Source organism: Bacillus rossius, chromosome 2, assembly GCF_032445375.1.
Source record: "Bacillus rossius redtenbacheri isolate Brsri chromosome 2, Brsri_v3, whole genome shotgun sequence".
Lineage (NCBI taxonomy): Eukaryota > Metazoa > Arthropoda > Insecta > Phasmatodea > Bacillidae > Bacillus > Bacillus rossius.
In genome coordinates this window covers 88,604,448-88,624,427 of record NC_086331.1, presented here as the reverse complement: position 1 = coordinate 88,624,427, position 19,980 = coordinate 88,604,448, and the positions used below count along the sequence as shown (strand labels likewise).

Genomic DNA, 19,980 nt, shown 5'->3' with positions numbered 1-19,980 from the left:
AATAAATTTACATTTTTTTTCCGTGTAGTTTTGGAAAACTGGTGCCGTTTTTGTAAGTTTACAAAACTGTTTTTTTAAATAAAAATTGTGATACAGATTATGGTATAAAATACATGAATATACAGCTTTTATTTTAATAGTTACATTTTAAATTACACCCTTTATGTATCTATTTGTGAAATTACACATAAGTACATATGTGTTAAATTAATAGGGTCTTTTTTTTTAACACAACAGTGTAATTTTTTAACACATGGCATTGGAAAAGAACATGGTATTGGTCAGAGTAAATTTGCGAAGACCTAATAGCTAGACAAAAGCACACACACACACCAACACACACCTACTTTCACACACACACATATATAAGCATTAAATTTACAAATGCATCAGTTGAAAATATAGTTCTATTTTCATTCTTCATGATTTATTGTTAAAGAGGACAAGACGTTATCATTGCAATCAATAAGTCAACAGTTCGTTCCTTCGCCAGTTCACTGAGTTACATAAAAATAATATTTAATTAATTAAAGTTAATAAAAAAAAGAAGAATAGCTACAAAAAATCGTGAATTAACAGGCTTATGCTTCAGAAAACTATATATTTTTTAAAAAATTACAATTTTTAATGTATATATTTTTTGTAAAGAAACTCTAAATAGTAGTAAAATTAACTTGCATTTAATATTAATTTTAAAAATTCAATGCATTTGTACGTTTACATACCTAAAGTATTACAATACACAAACAGCTATTGCAAAATTACCAAACAATTGCAATTGTATTTTACACTTTCGGTAAAAAGTATTTCTATTTGAGCCCAAGAGTAAAAAAATGTTAAGAAATACACCAAAAATGTAGCTGTAAGAATACCCTATCATCGATGGAGACTATGTGTCACATACATTTAGTGTAAACGAAGTTTTTCTGAATATTGTACGAACAAACCCGGGCAAGCTCGATGTATGCTACGAGTCGGGTCTGATGTGTGCTACGGGCCAGGCCAGATGTGAACTACCGGCTGTGTCAGTTGGACGCTACGGGCTGTCAGATATGCGCTACGGGCTGTGATCAATGTGCGCTAAGGACCAGCGGGCTGATTACGAACACCATCGACGACTAGCGTTATTCTTCACGCGGTAACGAAACACGTATCGCATTTGGTGATTACGACCCACCTTGCGATATGCGTTTCGTTATTTTTCACGGTAACGCTGACCTGCGATACGAATCCATGACGTCAGAGGACAAGCAACAATTGAACAATTAATATGTTCGTCGAACAGACTATTTTGTAAGTGAATCATGAATACTTAGTGTTACTTGGAACAAAATAATCTTTTTTAATGCACTAATTTCTTAAATAAAGTCTTTAAAGCTTTTTTGCTGCCTTTTTCGTAGAAGTTTAAATTGAAAATGCAGTTAAAGATTTCGCGTCGTCATTGTGGCTAACTGCGTCTTGCCATGTAAACATAAACATCGAACGAGAAGCATGTTTAAACTTCAATAGAATGAAAATGAGGCCACTCTACAGGTTACAAAATTAAAGGAACAACTAATTACCACGAACCCGTGTCTGTTTTTATTTTACCTATTATTGATATGATATGAAGAGTGGAATTAAAAAAAAATATTTAGTCAAGTTTTGTGTGCTTGTGTAAAAACATAACCTTATACTTCAAAGTTAAACATATATGTGGTTAATGATATATTTAAGTGGTTATTAGCATACCTAATAAAAACTACACTTTTTAACATATTTCCAGCGGTGAGCTTTCTAGTTTATGTAATCTAATCAGTTAAAATTTTATAAATATATTTTAATACTCATGTGCTTTCGTATATTTTATATACAAGTGTTTTGAAACAATGTTTCCAAGATATTAGTACCATTCGTAAATAAAAATAATTTTGCTAATATTTATATTATAGGTCACTCAAACATTTTTTACTCCCTTCGTACACTTGGTAAAGTTTAATTACAGAAAATTATTTAAATTTGTGGTTTTCTTGATTAGAGTGCACATGCCGCTATTAAAGAGGACACTGTGTTGAATATTTGTGTTCTCAGTTAAAATAAGCCTTAGAGTGGCACTGGTAAAGTTACTGCTGCCCAACAGAAATCATGGTGTGGTTTATTAAGAGCCACAGAGAGTTTGCAGCCAATTTTTCTTCAAATAATGAATGTGAAGCTTGCATGTATCTGTGGATTTAACTGACAAAGAGGCTTAACAAACGTTTAGGGACATTAAAAACCATTGACCATTGGCAAAATATTAGTTTTCTTTTTTTTTTTTTTTAGTGAATATAGCATTACAATTTTTATGTAAGCAGCAGCCTTCAATTAGCCTTCAATTAGCCTTCAATTCATTTTTTGAAGTCTGTTTTAAACTCTTCAGTGTATTGGGTTGCATATTCTAAGGATAAAATTAGGCCCATAATGTTTCAATTTAAAAAGATTGACATTTTAAACAGTTATTATGGAACAGTTCTTGAAAATTTTCAGTGTAAGAACAGTTTTTTTTTTATAATCTGAGGATATGAAAGTTCATTGCTATGTTTTTTTTAATTGCTGTTTAATTTAATCTCACCAATGACTTAAACAAGTGAAACTAAGTACTGAGTAATTAGAGTAAGTACTGAGTAAACAACTTTGTTTTCAAGATGGCATTCAAGTTGGTTAATGATCCAACATGTATGTAAATTATTAATATGCTGCAATTATTTTAAAAACTGTCTTGAAATATTCAATAATTTTAATTCTCCCCTCCCCCTTTTTTTCCATTAAGATAAATTAATAGATTACTTTTTCTCAGCAAGTTTAGAAATTGATGGTTTAATATGTAAAATAATATTCAGTTTGAACAATTTCTCATGTACATGCATTCCAATTATTTAATCCATTTTTTTTAAATTCAGTAATGGATCAACATGATATATGCTGCAATAAAAAGAGCAGCTTAAGCAATAGCTGCTAAGATAACAGCTGGCAATATTATCCAAGTTATATTTCTGAGCAGCCTTGACCAGTGAATTATCCAAATATTCGGTACAGCATCATTGGGAATGATGTAGATTCTAGAAGGTGGTTTTGTCCCTCAACCTCTGGTAGACATTATATTGTGTTAGTCATGCATTTTGTTTATCCTATACTTTTCCAAATATTTATTTGAAAATTAAATATATATTTTTTTCAATACTGGTATGCTTCCAATTTTGTTGTTTGAGATTGGTGTAGTGGGTTTAAAATAAGAGTGGTGAAAATTAAGTAGTTAAGATACCTGAAAGTTGACAGAGAGAAATTGGAGGTGTGCTACATTTAAAATGAAACACAAAAAAATGACTTGCATAAACATGTAAGTGTTAATAGTTCATATTAAAAAAAAAAATTAAAGTTGTTCTACTCAGAAGTGTATGCAGAATTTTGTTATGAGGGAGGAAGGGGGATGGGGAGGAGGAAAGTGGTATAGAAGCACTTAGCCTGTTGGCTTTATTTTTTTTTGTGGTGGGGGGGGGGGGGGATATAGATTTTTCTTTTAAGAATTTTGGGGGAGGCATATATTCCTCTTGCCCCTGCATATACCCCTGGTAGGTTCATTATTAAAACAAGACCTCTTACAATCCTTGTGTTTTCATAAGATAGCCAAGAAACCTAAGAGTTTTTTATGCATATTTGTTATAATGGCCATCAGTCATAATCAGTTACATATTAATTTACTGTATTAGTCTTTTATTTAAGTTAAATTTTACTTAATATAGTTAAATAAGCTGTTTAAATGCTTCATCACATATTTTAAGAAAGATATGATTTGATCTCTAAATACTAGCTCAAAAATTGCTTATTTTAATGTTCACACACATCTAAGCACAGATTTAGTGGTTATTGGTTATTCTGATGATAAATAGAAAGATAAGAACAGTGAGTGATGATAAAAATTCATAAGATGCAGAGTGTTGACTGGGGAGGTGCAAGAAATGGAGCTGTACCAAACTTTATCGCAAGATGAATCATACTAAGTAAGTCAATATTTGTTCCTGAATTATCTAGCTAAATGCAATGTGTGTCATTTAATTTGTTTGTACTTGTCTCAGTCTCAATAAACATACCTACATTGATTCTAAACTTACAATAATAAAAATTAGTTCAAAATATTTTTTTTATATTCGTCCACATGAAACAATGTCAATACTGTATACAAATGGGCTCACTAGCAACAACAAGCAGTTGTACCTGCTGGAACTTGCATTGATAGTCAGCTAGTCTAATGAAATTCTTCCATGTAATATCTTGTTTACACAAAAAAAAGTAAAGAATGGTTAGATACAAGCATTGTGAAATATTTGACTGGAAAAACCTTGATAATTCTTTTAGTCAGCATACTTTATAGAATCTGTACTTTGTTATTAGCACCTCCTTTATTATAACTCTGCCTCTATGATACCTAGTGTAACCTATACAATTCATACTGGTAATGATCAATAGTACAATTTAAAAATAATAAAAAAAAAGATCAGTTGAGCAGCATTCAAGAAAGATAGCTGGCAGCTGATAAACAACATTCAAGAAAGACAGCTGGCAGCTGATGAGAAGCATTGGGAATATGTGCTTCTGAAATGGTAACCAGCAATTTGATTAAAAATGCATCAAAGAACTTAAAGAAAAGTTAAAAGGCATGCTAGAGGCATGTGCTAAAATTGCCAATTATGAGAAAATATTGTGTTAAAAAAAAAATTTTTTGTATACAAACATGGAAATGAGTGAACACTTATTTTCACAATTTCTTTAATAAATGCAACAAACTTGATAACAAAGTATTTATTAAATTGCATAGCTCGTTTCTTCATGTTTCTTCATTTTCTAAGGTTTTCCAACTGCTATGAGGGTGCAATCTGGCAATTCGAAGGGATTTTGATGGTTTCTTAACAATCTTCTCTGCCTTCTCCTCCAGTTCGATAGCTAGCAGAAAGGCAGCAAAGGCCATTGTGTAGAACCTGAAATATTTTCAAACATTAACTAAATTAGTGTAATATAGTTTGGTAGGCTACTAATTGTTAACAAGAGGGCCTGATTAATAAAAATAATTTTTTAAGATGATATTATTGAGCTAATATTCCTCGATGTAACGCATAACTGCATTCATTTTTCTTTAATTTCTAAAAACAATTTTAACTTTTCGACTTCTTTTCCAACAATTCTCCATGAGTGTGTTGTAATTCTTCAAGCAGTTAAACTAGAAATATGCCATTTTAATAGCTTGTTAGGTTAGGTAAATCAAAAAATTTAGACATGAGAATGATTGGTTGACTTAAGTAAGCTACATTAAAAATACTTACTGTGTGATTTTGTGAACTGTTTCTTAAGTTATGTTACCAAAAAAAATAATAGGTATAAACTGTTGTGTGGTTGGTTAGGTTAGAGTTAGCTGTGTTACAATATATAATTCTTAAAAACTGTTAAAATGAGTTCACAGTATATTTAATATAACTACCATAACCTAATAAACTGTCTACACTACTTTCAAGTATTTGTAATTAACCTAATCAAACCAGCCATTCCCACCATTAAGTTTGTTAGATGAATTAAAAATAACAAAAAAATAGTGTGGATCTGTGTGAATGGTTAGTTAAGTTAGGTTAGTTACATTAATTGTACTACAAAATATGTGTGGATGGTTGGTTAGGTGAGGTAAGCTTAATTTTCTATTAGTAAAACAATGTTACAGTATTGATAGCCTATGTTAATTATTGGAATTAATGTCTGAAAACTAATAAATAATTTTAAAAAAACATATGGACAAGTAGCTTTTCACCAGATTTACCTCATTATACAATATTTAAAATGTAGCTAACCTATCCAACTGTAGACATGAATAGGTTTGCAGTATTTGAAGTGTAGCTACCCACACATAACCAACAATTTAAACAGTAAACAACTTGAAATATCTCAACAGAAATAAGTATCAAGGTTAATAATAGGAACTCAAAATTACCGTTTTCATAAACTTATTTTTATAATAAAGCCTTGCCTCCCCTACATAAAAACTCGAAATGTTATTTAATAGAATCATCCTGGGGAGGGGAATTCATAAATAAATTATTCATCAAGTTATTTGTTTTATGATCAGCCCCACTTGTTAACAATTACCAATGTTAACACATTTAGGTAATAGAGCCAATATGTAAATGAATGAGCACAAATGAAAAATGTCTTGCACAATTGAACACACAAGGAGGCCGGAAATAGCTTTCTGAAACTAAATAGAGAAATATACAATTTACTGTCTGAAGTCTACAAGCGCACAGATTAAAAAAAAATTGCATGTTGAGCAAATACCCGAACACAAAATATACATAAGTAGCCTATTTGAACTATTTATAGCTATGTTGAGTTCATAATGTGCGTGTAAATAATATCGCTCTTTAGGTTAGGATTAATTTGATAAGCTATGACACAGCATTTATTAATATTCTTATTACCTACTTTGATCGTATTTAAACCACTTCATAATTATTCCACACAAACTATGCATTGAAAACAATGATCCCATGGTACAATTAATAAACAGAAATAGCATGTTAAGAATAATGTTCGCGTGTTAAATATGCACACACTAACCTAAAACAATTGTTTACTTTTAACTTCATCGCTTTACATCGTACTCGACTATATTTAAAACAATAATGTGCGATTATAATGACGTTTTTAGGACGGGAGGACATTATTTTTAAGAGTAATTATATCACTTACCTCACATTCGCTTCGTATCACCAGTTGAAATGCTCGTGATATATAACGTAGCTACGGTGCGATAAATATCACTTGAAAAGTGTGCTCGTAATCAAAGTTTGCGATATATACCGCCACAACGTCATCAATATTCGAAGTTTAACGAAACAGCGGGCTGATTACGAGCACACACTTTGCGTTATAAGTTGCGATAAATAACGAAGGTTTGCGAAGAATATCGCAGGAACCAGCAACGTGATTACGAACACATCGTGTTTCGTTAAACTTCGAATATTGATGACGTTGTGGCGGTATATATCGCAAACTTTGATTACGAGCACACTTTTCAAGTGATATTTATCGCACCGGAGCTACGTTATATATCACGGGCATTTCAAGTGGTGATACGAAGCGATTGTGAGGTAAGTGATATAATTACTCTTAAAAATAATGTCTTCCCCTCCTAAAAACGGCATTATAATCGCACATTATTGTTTTAAATATAGTCGAGTACGATGTAAAGCGATGAAGTTAAACGAAAACAATTGTTTTAGGTTAGCGTGTGTATATTTAACACGCGAACATTATTTTTAACATGCTATTTCTGTTTATTAATTGTACCATGAAATCATTGTTTTCAATGCATAGTTTGTGTGGAATAATTATGAAGTGGTTTAAATACGATCAAAGTAGGTAAGAAGAATAAATAAATGCCGTGTCATAGCTTATCAAATTAATCCTAACCTAAAGAGCGATATTATTTACACGCACATTATGAACATAACATAGCTATAAATAGTTCAAATAGGCTGCTTATGCATATTTTGTGTTTGGGTATTTGCTCAACCGTTGCCTACGAACGGCTCAACATGCATTTTTGTTTAATCTGTGCGCTTGTAGACTTCAGACAGTAAATGGTATATTTCTCTATTTAGTTTCAGAAAGCTATTTCCGGCCTCCTTGTGTGTTCAATTGTGCAAGAAATTTTTAATTTGTGCTCATTCATTTACATATTGGCTCTAATACCTAAGTGTGTTAACATTGGTAATTGTTAACAAGTGGGGCTGATCATAAAACAAATAACTTGATGAATAATTTATTTAGGAATTCCCCTCCTTAAGCAGGATGATTCTATTAAATAACATTTCGAGCTTTTATGTAGGGGAGGCGAGGCTTTATTATAAAAATAAGTTTATGAAAACGGTAATTTTGAGTTCCTATTATTTACCTTGATACTTATTTCTGTTGAGATATTTCAAGTTGTTTACTGTTTAAATTGTTGGTTATGTGTGGTTAGCTACACTTCAAATACTGCAAATCTATTCATGTCTACATTTGGTTAGGTTAGCTGCATTTTAAATATTGTATAATGAGGTAAATCTGGTGAAAAGCTACTTTTCCATATGTTTTTTTTTTAAATTTATTTATTAGTTTTCAGACATTGATTCCAATAATTAACATAGGCTATCAATACTGTAACATTGTTTTACTAATAGAAAATTAAGCTTACCTCACCTAACCAACCATCCACACATATTTTGTAGTACAATTAATGTAACTAACCTATCTTAACTAACCATTCACACAGATCCACACTATTTTTTTGTTATTTTTAATTCATCTAACAAACTTAATGGTGGGAATGGCTGGTTTGATTAGGTTAACTACAAATACAGTACTTGAAAGTAGTGTAGACAGTTTATTAGGTTATGGTAGTTATATTAAATATACTGTGAACTCATTTTAACAGTTTTTAAGAATTATATATTGTAACACAGCTAACTCTAACCTAACCAACCACACTACAGTTTATACCTATTATTTTTGTTGGTAACATAACTTAAGAAACAGTTCACAAAATCACACAGTATTTTTAATGTAGCTTACTTAAGCCAACCAATCATTCTCATGTATTAAATTTTTTGATTTACCTAACCTAACAAGCTATTAAAATGGCATATTTCTAGTTTAACTGCTTGAAGAATTACAACACACTCATGGAGAATTGTTGGAAAAGAAGTCAAAAAGTTAAAATTGTTTTTAGAAATTAAAGAAAAATGAATGCAGTTATGCATTACATCGAGGAATATTAGCTCAATAATACCATCTTAAAAATTATTTTTATTAATCAGGCCCTCTTGTTAACAATTAGTAGCCTACCAAACTATATTACACTAATTTATTTACCTAATGTTTGAAAATATTTCAGGTTCTACACAATGGCCTTTGCTGCCTTTCTGCTAGCTATCGAACTGGAGGAGAAGGCAGAGAAGATTGTTAAGAAACCATCAAAATCCCTTCGAATTGCCAGATTGCACCCTCATAGCAGTTGGAAAACCTTAGAAAATGAAGAAACATGAAGAAACGAGCTATGCAATATAATAAATACTTTGTTATCAAGTTTGTTGCATTTATTAAAGAAATTGTGAAATGAAAATAGTGTTCACTCATTTCCATGTTACTTTTGAGTATAACTTGGATATTATATTAAACACATGTTAACTTTTTGTTTTCTGGTTTCAGCAGATGTTCTCATTGTCCTGAGAGAGTTGGCAGTGGCTTTTTTGAACCATTGTTTTTTTTTGTGTGTAAAAAATAGATACTGTGAATCATTTAATGATAGGTTGTTATTTAAAGTATATCTCATACATACATGTGCTGCTTCATGTTTACAGGTTTTTTATTTAAAAATTTTGCAATTTCAGACTTTGTTTTGGTTTTAAACGAAAAATATTTACAAAGAGTGTATTATTTAATAGCTCAATTATTTCCATGGATGGTTATAATTAAACAATTATTAATATTAACTATTAATAGCCTGTCCAATAAAAAAATTAATGCACATGTCTGTAAGGATACAAAAAATGATTTCTTAACACAATATTTTCTCATAATTGGCAATTTTAGCACATGCTTCCAGCATGCCTTTTAACTTTTCTTTAAGTTCTTTGATGCATTTTTAATCAAATTGCTTGTTACCATTTCAGAAGCACATATTCCCAATGCTTCTCATCAGCTGCCAGCTGTCTTTCTTGAATGTTGTTTATTAGCTGCCAGCTATCTTTCTTGAATGCTGCTCTTTTTTTTTATTATTTTTAAATTGTACTATTAATCATTACCAGTATGAATTGTATAGGTTACACTAGGTATTATAGAGGCAGAGTTATAATAAAGGAGGTGCTAATAACAAAGCACACATTCTATAAAGTATGCTGACTAAAAGTATTATCAAGGTTTTTCCAGTCAAAGATTTCACAATGCTTGTATATAACCATTCTTTACTTTTTTTTTTTGTGTAAACAAGATATAACATGGAAGAATTTCATTAGGCTAGCTGACTATCAATGCAAGTTCCAGCAGGTACAACTGCTAGTTGTTGCCAGTGAGCCCATTTGTATACAGTATAGATATTGTTTCATGTGGATGAATATAAAAAAAATATTTTGAACTAATTTTTATTATTGTAAGTTTAGAATGAATGTAGGTATGTTTATTGAGACCGAGACAAGTACAAACAAATTAAATGGCACACATTGCATTTAGTTAGATAATTCAGGAACAAATATTGACTTAGTATGATTCATCTTGCGATAAAGTTTGGTACAGCTCCATTCCTTGCACCTCCCCAGTCAACACTCTGCATCTTATGAATTGTTATCATCACTCACTGTTCTTATCTTTCTATTTATCATCAGAATAACCAATAACCATTAAATCTGTGCTTAGATGTGTGTGAATATTTAAATAAGCAATTTTTGAGATAGTATTTAGAGATCAAATCAAATGTTTCTTAAAATATGTGATGAAGCCTTTGAACAGCTTATTTAACTATATTAAGTAAAATTTAACTTAAATAAAAGACTAATACAGTAAATTAATATGTAACTGATTGTGACTGATGGCTATTATAACAAATATGCATAAAAAAACTCTTAGGTTTCTTGGCTATCTTATGAAAACACAAGGATTGTAAGAGGTCTTGTTTTAATAATAAACCTACCAGGGGTATATGTAGGGGCAAGAGGAATATATGCCTTCCCCAAAATCCTAATAGAAAAATCTATATTCCCCCCCCCCCTCAAAAAAAATAAAGCCAACAGCAGGCTAAGTGCTTCTATACCTACCACTTTCCTCCTCCCCATCCCCCTTCCTCCCTCATAACAAAATTCTGCATACACTTCTGAGTAGAACAACTTCAATTTTATTTTTTTTTAATATGAACTATTAACACTTCCATGTTCATGCAAGTCATTTTTTTGTGTTTCATTTTAAATGTAGCACACCTCCAATTTCTATCTGTCAACTTTCAGGTATCTTAACTACTTAATTTTCACCACTCTTATTTTAAACCCACTACACCAATCTCAAACCAAATTGGAAGCATACCAGTATTGAAAAAAATATATATTTAATTTTCAAATAAATATTTGGAAAAGTATAGGATAAACAAAATGCATGACTACCACAATATAATGTCTACCAGAGGTTGAGGGACAAAACCACCTTCTAGAATCTACATCATTCCCAATGATGATGCTGTACCGAAGATTTGGATAATTCTCTGGTCAAGGCTGCTCAGAAATATAACTTGGATAATATTGCCAGCTGTTATCTTAGCAGCTATTGCTTAAGCTGCTCTTTTTATTACAGCATATATCATGTTGATCCATTACTGAATTTAAAAAAAATGGATTAAATAATTGGAATGCATGTACATGAGAAATTGTTCAAACTGAATATTATTTTACATATTAAACCATCAATTTCTAAACTTGCTGAGAAAAAGTAATCTATTAATTTATCTTAATGGGAAAAGGGGGGGGCGGAGAATTAAAATTATTGAATATTTCAAGACAGTTTTTAAAATAATTGCAGCATATTAATAATTTACATACATGTTGGATCATTAACCAACTTGAATGCCATCTTGAAAACAAAGTTGTTTACTCAGTACTTATTCAGTACTTACTCTAATTACTCAGTACTTAGTTTCACTTGTTTAAGTCATTGGTGAGATTAAATTAAACAGCAATTAAAAAACATAGCAATGAACTTTCATATCCTCAGATTATAAAAAAAATACTGTTCTTACACTGAAAATTTTCAAGAACTGTTCCATAATAACTGTTTAAAATGTCAATCTTTTTAAATTGAAACATTATGGGCCTAATTTTATCCTTAGAATATGCAACCTAACACACTGAAGAGTTTAAAACAGACTTCAAAAAATGAAAATACAAAAAGTAGCCCATATCTTCTCCATTGTAATTGAAGGCTGCTGCTTACATAAAAATTGTAATGCTATATACACTAAAGAAAAAAATAATAAGAAAACTAATATTTTGCCAATGGTAATGGTTTTTAATGTCCCTAAACGTTTGTTAAGCCTCTTTTCCAGTTAAATCCACAGATACATGCAAGCTTCACATTCATTATTTGAAGAAAAATTGGCTGCAAACTCTCTGTGGCTCTTAATAAACCACACCATGATTTCTGTTGGGCAGCAGTAACTTTACCAGTGCCACTTAAGGCTTATTTTAACTGAGAACACAAATATTCAACACAGTGTCCTCTTTAATAGCGGCATGTGCACTCTAATCAAGAAAACCACAAATTTAAATAATTTACTGTAATTAAACTTTACCAAGTGTACGAAGGGAGTAAAAAATGTTTGAGTGACCTATGATATAAATATTAGCAAAATTATTTTTATTTACGAATGGTACTAATATCTTGGAAACATTGTTTCAAAACACTTGTATATAAAATCCACGAAAGCACATGAGTATTAAAATATATTTATAAAATTTTAACTGATTAGATTACATAAACTAGAAAGCTCACCGCTGGAAATATGTTAAAAAGTGTTGTTTTTATTAGGTATGCTAATAACCACATATATGTATAACTTTGAAGTATAAGGTTATGATTTTACACAAGCACACCAAACTTGACTAAATATTTGTTAAATTCCATTCTTCATATCATATCAATAATAGGTAAAATAAAAACAGACACGGGTTCGTGGTAATTAGTTGTTCCTTTAATTTTGTAACCTGTAGAGTGGCCTCATTTTCATTCTATTGAAGTTTAAACATGCTTCTCGTTCGATGTTTATGTTTACATGGCAAGACGCAGTTAGCCACAATGACGATGCGAAATCTTTAACTGCATTTTTAATTTAAACTTCTACGAAAAAGGCAGCAAAAAAGCTTTAAATACTTTATTTAAGAAATTAGTGCATTAAAAAAGATTATTTTGTTCTCAGTAACACTAAGTATTCATGATTCACTTACAAAATAGTCTGTTCGACGAACATATTAATTGTTCAATTGTTGCTTGTCCTCTGACGTCATGGATTCGTATCGCAGGTTAGCGTTACCGTGGAAAATAACGAAACGCATATCGCAAGGTGGGTCGTAATCACCAAATGCGATACGTGTTTCGTTACCGCGTGAAGAATAACGCTAGTCGTCGATGGTGTTCGTAATCAGCCCGAGGATGTGTTCGTAATCACGTTGCTGGTTCCTGCGATATTCTTCGCAAACCTTCGTTATTTATCGCAACTTATAACGCAAAGTGTGTGCTCGTAATCAGCCCGCAGGCCCGATTTTCGTTACGGGCAGGGCCAGAAGTGCGCTACAGTCCGGGCAAGACGCGTGCTACGGGCCGGGCCAGATGTGCGCTACATGCTGGGCCTTATGTGCGCTACGGGCCAAACCGTGTTAGCCAGGCTTCAGGCCATGCAAGTCAATGTCGGGTAGACATAAACTTGAACAGGTCACGATTGTACCTAGACATTTTGTTAGTAATAGTTAATTTGCTAAATCCACACAGTGACCAGCTTAATATTTATATGGGAAGTGTTTACTAAAAAACTTCAAGATTTTAAAATTCTACCTTAAAACTCTGATTATTATATTATTATTGCTGATATAATTATTGGAGAGTTGAAAGCACAACCTTTTATGCACATTTATTTTTTATGCATTTTCTTTCATTGTGTGCGATGCATTTTAAAAAGTGAAACTAATCAGGGTCACTACAGACCAAATACTAACTTCGCATATTTAATGCATGAAGCCTACTTAGTAGTGTAGAAAAGAGGCTACTGAGACTGGCTTCAGGCTTGTGGTGCCGGTGCCGGGGTCCGCCATCTTGTATTGTGATGTCACGGCGGCCATATTGGAACACATTGACCTTGAACCTTGACCCCGGCGGCCATCATGGATCCACCATTTTGTTTTCTTGAATTTTCCGCTATTTTGGATTCGCCATTTTGTTTTCTTGAACTTTCCACCATTTTAAATTTCGCCATTTTGTTTTATAGAACTTTCCGCCATGTTGAATTTCGCCATTTTGTTTTCTAGAACTTTCCACCATTTAATGCCTCACTCCCTAATGTTACAATTTATGTTAGGGCCACCATATTGAAAATCTGTAATTATTATCAGTATTTAAAGGGAACATTTTTTAAATTTGTAAAAAATTATGTAATCAAAATTTTATAAAATATTATTTAAAATCAACATTTAAATTCTTGTTATGACCGCCATCTTAATAATTTGTAATTTTTATGCTAGAAATTCGGGAAAAATTTTAAAATTTATAAACATTAATTAATAAAATTTTAATAAAAATATTTAAAAAAAACATTGTTGCACATTTCATTATGTTCGCCATCTTGGATTCTAGAAATGTTGCACATTTTGTTGTCTGCAATCTTGGATGCATATGACATAATTGTTGCGAATATCATTACAGATACCATCTTGGATTCTAGATCGTTGCACTTTTCTTTATTCTGGCCATCTTTAAAATCTGTAATTATCGAATTTAATGGGGTAAAATTTAAAATTATAAAAATCAATAAAATAAAATATTATCTAAAAAAACACACTTAAATCCTTGGTTCGAACCCGGTGAGCGAAAAAATAAAAATGGTGATGTATCCTTCCTCCACAGAAGACACTGACGGACTAACCTTCCACTACTTATGCCAAGGTATATATATATCGCTGGTAGTATGACGTGATGTCCGCCATCTTGTTTTCATCTGCTGGAAGCCTCCATCTAGTTTTGGTCTGCTAGAGTGCGCTACCATCATGTTAGTTTAATTTTTACCCATTAGAGTGCAGCATTCATTTATTATTACTGTGACACCCCACTATCTTCAAATTTGGGCACCATCTTGGTAATGCATAATTATCTAGGTAAAAATTCTGGAAAAAATCCAAAATTCATTTCAAAACCTACAATTAATATACTTATTGATTCGATCGATATCCATCCTCGGTTCTATACTTGATAGATGCAAAAAATATTTTAGCCAAAAATATTCTATTTCAATAAATCATGTTCAAAATCCTAAAAGCAGCTTAAGTTCCTCATATACCAGCCTCCTTTAAGCCGATATGACCACCATTTTGAAGTTCGGTAGTAATTTATCCTAATTACGGAAAAATTCCAAAATTCACCAAAAAAATATCATTTATTTAAATAATGAATTTCGCGATAGATTTCCGTCTTTGGTTTGATTCTCGGCCAGTGATAAGGACAACTAAAGCTTAAAATAAATTTTAAATTCTGTTTCCTGTGGAGTTTATTAATCTTTCACTCTACGAAAAACAACACTAGACAAGATACCTGTCCGACGAAATAAATACGTATGCGCTATGCATAACATGGAAATCTTTTTTTTTCGATGCATGAAATACATTCCAACCAGTTCATGTACAATGTTAGGCGTATAGACCAAGTGTCTTTGGACCACGAGACCAGGTAACGAACAATGTCAGACGTATAGAGACATTTCCGAACCTCAAGACCTTCTTCGACGATAGCTAATATAACATATTTCAAGCAATCAAGACAAAATTTTTAACTGACAGGCCTAAAGTATCGACAAAATCAGTTGCAAGCATTTAGACCAACGGTACATGCTAAAGGCTTACTAAAGGACCAAGAATCCCTGAAAAATGTTTTGCCAAGACCAAGAGGTTTTGAACTAGTAAAACATTCAGAGATACTACAGATTTGACTACGCACGTTTAACGAAACGACACACGTTGAACAAAAGAAAAGAACTTACAGGGCACTAAGTGTACACACAGTTACACATAGGACACGTAATACACACACCTATACACACGGGACACGCAGGACACCTAGGACACACAATTGACATACAGTACACACACAAATGACACACATTGGACACACAATGAACATACAGTACACACACACACAATGGACCCACATTACACACACGTCTTGTCGACAGCCACTCAACAACACAGTTCAAGGAATCTGGGGAAGGAATCGGCAAAGACCTATAGGAATGATTACTTGGAGTGGTTTCGGGATACCACTAAAAACTGAAACCAGTATAGCTAGACCAGGATTCGAACCCGGGTGTTCTGTCCAGTGTCTTACCACTGCGCATCCTCCCTCCATGGGTTGCAGTGTAATTAGTGTTCATCAGCTGGAACAGAACGTGCTTCTTGCTGTTATTGAGCCAGTCTTCTTGGATTATAATAACTCACACTATTCCCTCCCATTGTTGTACAAAACTTACTACTTGCCCATTAGTCACTTATGGAGCAGACACTTGGACTGTCGACAAGAAAGATGCTGGCAAGATCAGAGCAATAGTTATGAAGATTATAAGGAGTACATTGGCAGTTACGCGGCGAGTCAGGATCGGGAATGAGATGGTTCAAGCAAGAGAAGGAATACAAGCATCGAATGAGATCATGGAAGAAGAAAGAATGAGATACGAAGGAGTGCTGGAGAGAGGAGAAGAATGGAACAGATTGAAAGAGGAGGAATGGTTGAGGGACAGAGACACATTAGAGGCTCACCCGCCCGCAGGCTAGAAGCAGTTGATAATGATGACTGTTTCCGTTACAATGTTTTGTCGTTGAAAATTCGTCTATAGCTGATAATAATCCATGCACAGAGAAAGGTATTTCCTCATACAAAAACGCTTTCAGCAGTATTCGCAGCGTTACTGTAATGGTTATGTTGTTGGTTCTGTACTAGTTTGCCGCTCTACCCTCAAAACTGATTACAGAACTCTCCTGTTAATTTTCCCTTTCTCTTTTTTATCCAGGGGTTGTGTTTGTGAGGTGATAGTGTTGTGTTATACCTGTTAGGTTAGTGAAGGAAATTTTTTACAAATACACTAGGTAGAAATAAACGATAACACGAACATTTTCGCTAGAAAATGCGGTGGTGTTGTCGTGCCAGGCCACTAGGAAGCATAATATTTGCTCAGTGTTAACACTGCCATTAGTTAAAATTTATGATCCCAAAACCATGGAAAATTATCCTTACATTAATTTTCTATGAGAAGAACAGTTGTTTCACCTCTGACTGAATGTGTGATGAAAAAAAATTTAAATAGCCTTTGTCTTAAGTGATCTGTGTGGCTAATGAATGCCATAAAATAAATATTGCTAATTAACGACCAAGATTTTATGCGGTGTGATAAATTATGTAGAATGATTGGAAGGTGGAGCAGGATAAACTTAGCTTATCTTACAATGAAAAATGCCACATCCATTCCTTAACAGGGATTCCAACCAAGAACCCCTTGCGCCATTACGAAAGTTGGCAATTTCCTTACAAAATGTTATTTTAGCTACCTCTTGCCACTATGTTACCTTCGCAATCTTTTGTCCACGTTGTTAGACCAGCGCTAGTCTCCATGTCTAGTTTTTTTGTCGCACGGTTATGCACAGATGAACATAGGAGACGCGACGGGACCTCCAGGGTTGTAGGGGGCTCCGAAACATTCGTACATGACCAAGATGTTCATAAAATGGGTATCGCCACATCAGTGTGACGTCTTAGCGAACAGAGCTACCGCGGACTCTTGTCTGAACGACAGGCTTGGGTGTATTAGCTTCATGAGCATAAGTAATGAGTTTACCAGCCGTAAGGGGTTAGTATGTTAACATTATCATGCTTCTATAAATCTCTAGTTTTTGGCCGTTATTTGAAATAAATTCATAATATAAGAAGGTGAATTTGTTTATAATTGGATTTATCTATTTTATAAGTGTTTTATTTTATGGTTTTGGGAAATTTATGTTCCAATGGAAGATTTCAATTTTAAAACAGACTAAGTGCCAAACCCAAATATTCACGTTTATTTCATCAAAATAATCAAAGTGATCTTCAAAACAAAGCTAATGCCAAAACTTTGTTGGTATTCTATTTCCATCAAAACGTAACTCAATGAGTGCCATGCTTCGTATATTCAAGAGAGATTTCCTCGTAATCGGGTTGTTGGCACTTGTTCCTTTTATATTTCAACTCTTCAAATTATATTTCAATCCTAGCATGAACAAACATCATGTAATCGTGAGGCACACCGATTTTTAGGGTTCTGGAAACTTAAGAGTGTTTATTTATCTATGAATGATATACTCAAAATAGATTTTTTCAACAAAGACTACCTGCATACCATCTGTTTAATTCTAAATTGTATAACACACGATTTCATCGTCTCCATGCATGCTAGGATTGAAATGTAAACTGGCGTTTGAGGTTCACAAAACCATTAAGTAACGCCAATTGAAGTGCGGAAACCATTTTTAAACTATTAAATATGGTAATAATACTGATTGAATTTAAATCACCTGCAAAATACACAGATATATACAAAAAATCTAGAATATTATTGCATATTAGCGGTAATATAATTGAAACGAGAAGAATATTAGTTCAGTTTAACAGGCAAGGAAACACGACTGTATGAATCTGAATAAATCTAAACATGCGGTAGGAAATAAAAGGCAAGTTTTCTAGAAAACAATGCATACAATTTAATTACGTGGTAGCTGTTTAGTCAGATTATTGACGACATATAGTATGTCAGAACGCACTATTACCCTTTTTGGTTAGTTGAGTTGATCCCAATAATTATTATATAAATTATGTGATTAAATGAATGGTTTAAAATAATGCTTATTAAATAAAATGGTAAGAAAATATAAAATAAAATTTAAGTTTGCGTTTCAATTAAATATTACGATTACTTTACGTCAACCAAAATTACTTTCTTCACCAGATTAGTTGTTTCACTATATCATTTAAAGATAGCAAAACAAACCAGTGCTATTAATGTTACTAGTACTTAGCAATTTATTTCCTACTGCCAAATAAATATTTTTTCCTAAGTTGTATACTGTATAAAATGCTAGGACGTCATATATTTTTGAACAAAACATTTGGGTTCCGTTGCAGGCACCATTATTGTGAAGATTGGAAGATCCCATGTTGCAGCCAGATTAACCATCACTCCATCTCTATGGAAAACAGGCTTCCAAGGCTTTACCAGAGACCCGTAGTTGCCTTCATTAAATGAAGGTACGCTCATCACCATTGAAATATAATTCATTATTAAAGTGTTTAGTTGATATTTTTGTCTTTTTGATTACATATATTTTTTAGAGAGTAAAATATATTTTCGTACTTATTTTCAATTTTGTTTTAATTCATTTTTAAATTTATAGGCAAATTATGATAAACATTACCATATACATTCTAAATATGTAAATACTACTTAATTTCCACTTAATAGTTTTCTTGTAAGTCTATTGAAATGAAACAAAGTAAGTTGGCAAATAAAAGAGGCATACGCTAATCCCAATCATGTTTTGTAGTAGAAAAATCAAATTTGAAAAAAAATATATGCAAAACTGTACAGAACACAGAAAACAGTTCAATATTAGGTGCTATTAAAATAAGAAAAAAAAATTGAATTCTAATGAAGTAATTTAAATAAAACCGAACACCAAAAGAAAAACCAAATGAATGAAAAATAAATTATATGAAACAAAGAGGCCACATTAATTAGTGACAACAGTAAAATATCTCTGGTCGACACGAGGAATGCAGCATAGACAAACACAATATAAAAAATTCCTAATACTGGACACAAATAACGACAACTAAACGACATCACAGGTTAATTTCAGTATTTTTTTTTCAAAAGTAAATCTTGGCTTCTGTTATGTGTGTTGTACACACACACACACACTCACACACGCACACACTCTCTCACACACACACACACACATACATATACATATATATATATATATATATATATATATAATGTTTGGAGTGGGGTAAAGTGGTTCGTAAGGATAGCCCAATTATTTTCACACTGTTTTATAAATTACTAATATTTACATTACCAATTAAATCATCACAATTAATATATTTTCACAAATCACTTAA

The 19,980-nt window shown here is 32.3% G+C and overlaps 1 protein-coding gene and 1 long non-coding RNA gene across 7 annotated transcripts in view; one reads left to right on the top strand and one right to left on the bottom strand.

Annotated features, from left to right (window-relative positions):
• LOC134529441 (uncharacterized) overlaps positions 1–19,980 on the top strand; it is a 631,226-nt gene that overhangs the window by 105,940 nt on the left and 505,306 nt on the right. For 5 of the 6 annotated variants that reach the window (XR_010074583.1, XR_010074597.1, XR_010074596.1 and 2 more), the window contains exon 3: positions 18,982–19,104. The exons of the other annotated variant lie outside the window; for it this stretch is intronic. The gene's annotated coding sequence lies outside the window, so the exon portion shown is untranslated. The remainder of the gene's footprint in view (positions 1–18,981; positions 19,105–19,980) is intronic. 6 annotated transcript variants of the gene reach the window in all.
• LOC134529438 (uncharacterized) lies at positions 4,766–6,875 on the bottom strand. The gene is made up of 2 exons (XR_010074577.1): positions 6,748–6,875; positions 4,766–4,991 (listed from the first exon to the last, which is right to left on the bottom strand). It is a non-coding gene; the product is annotated as an uncharacterized LOC134529438 (long non-coding RNA).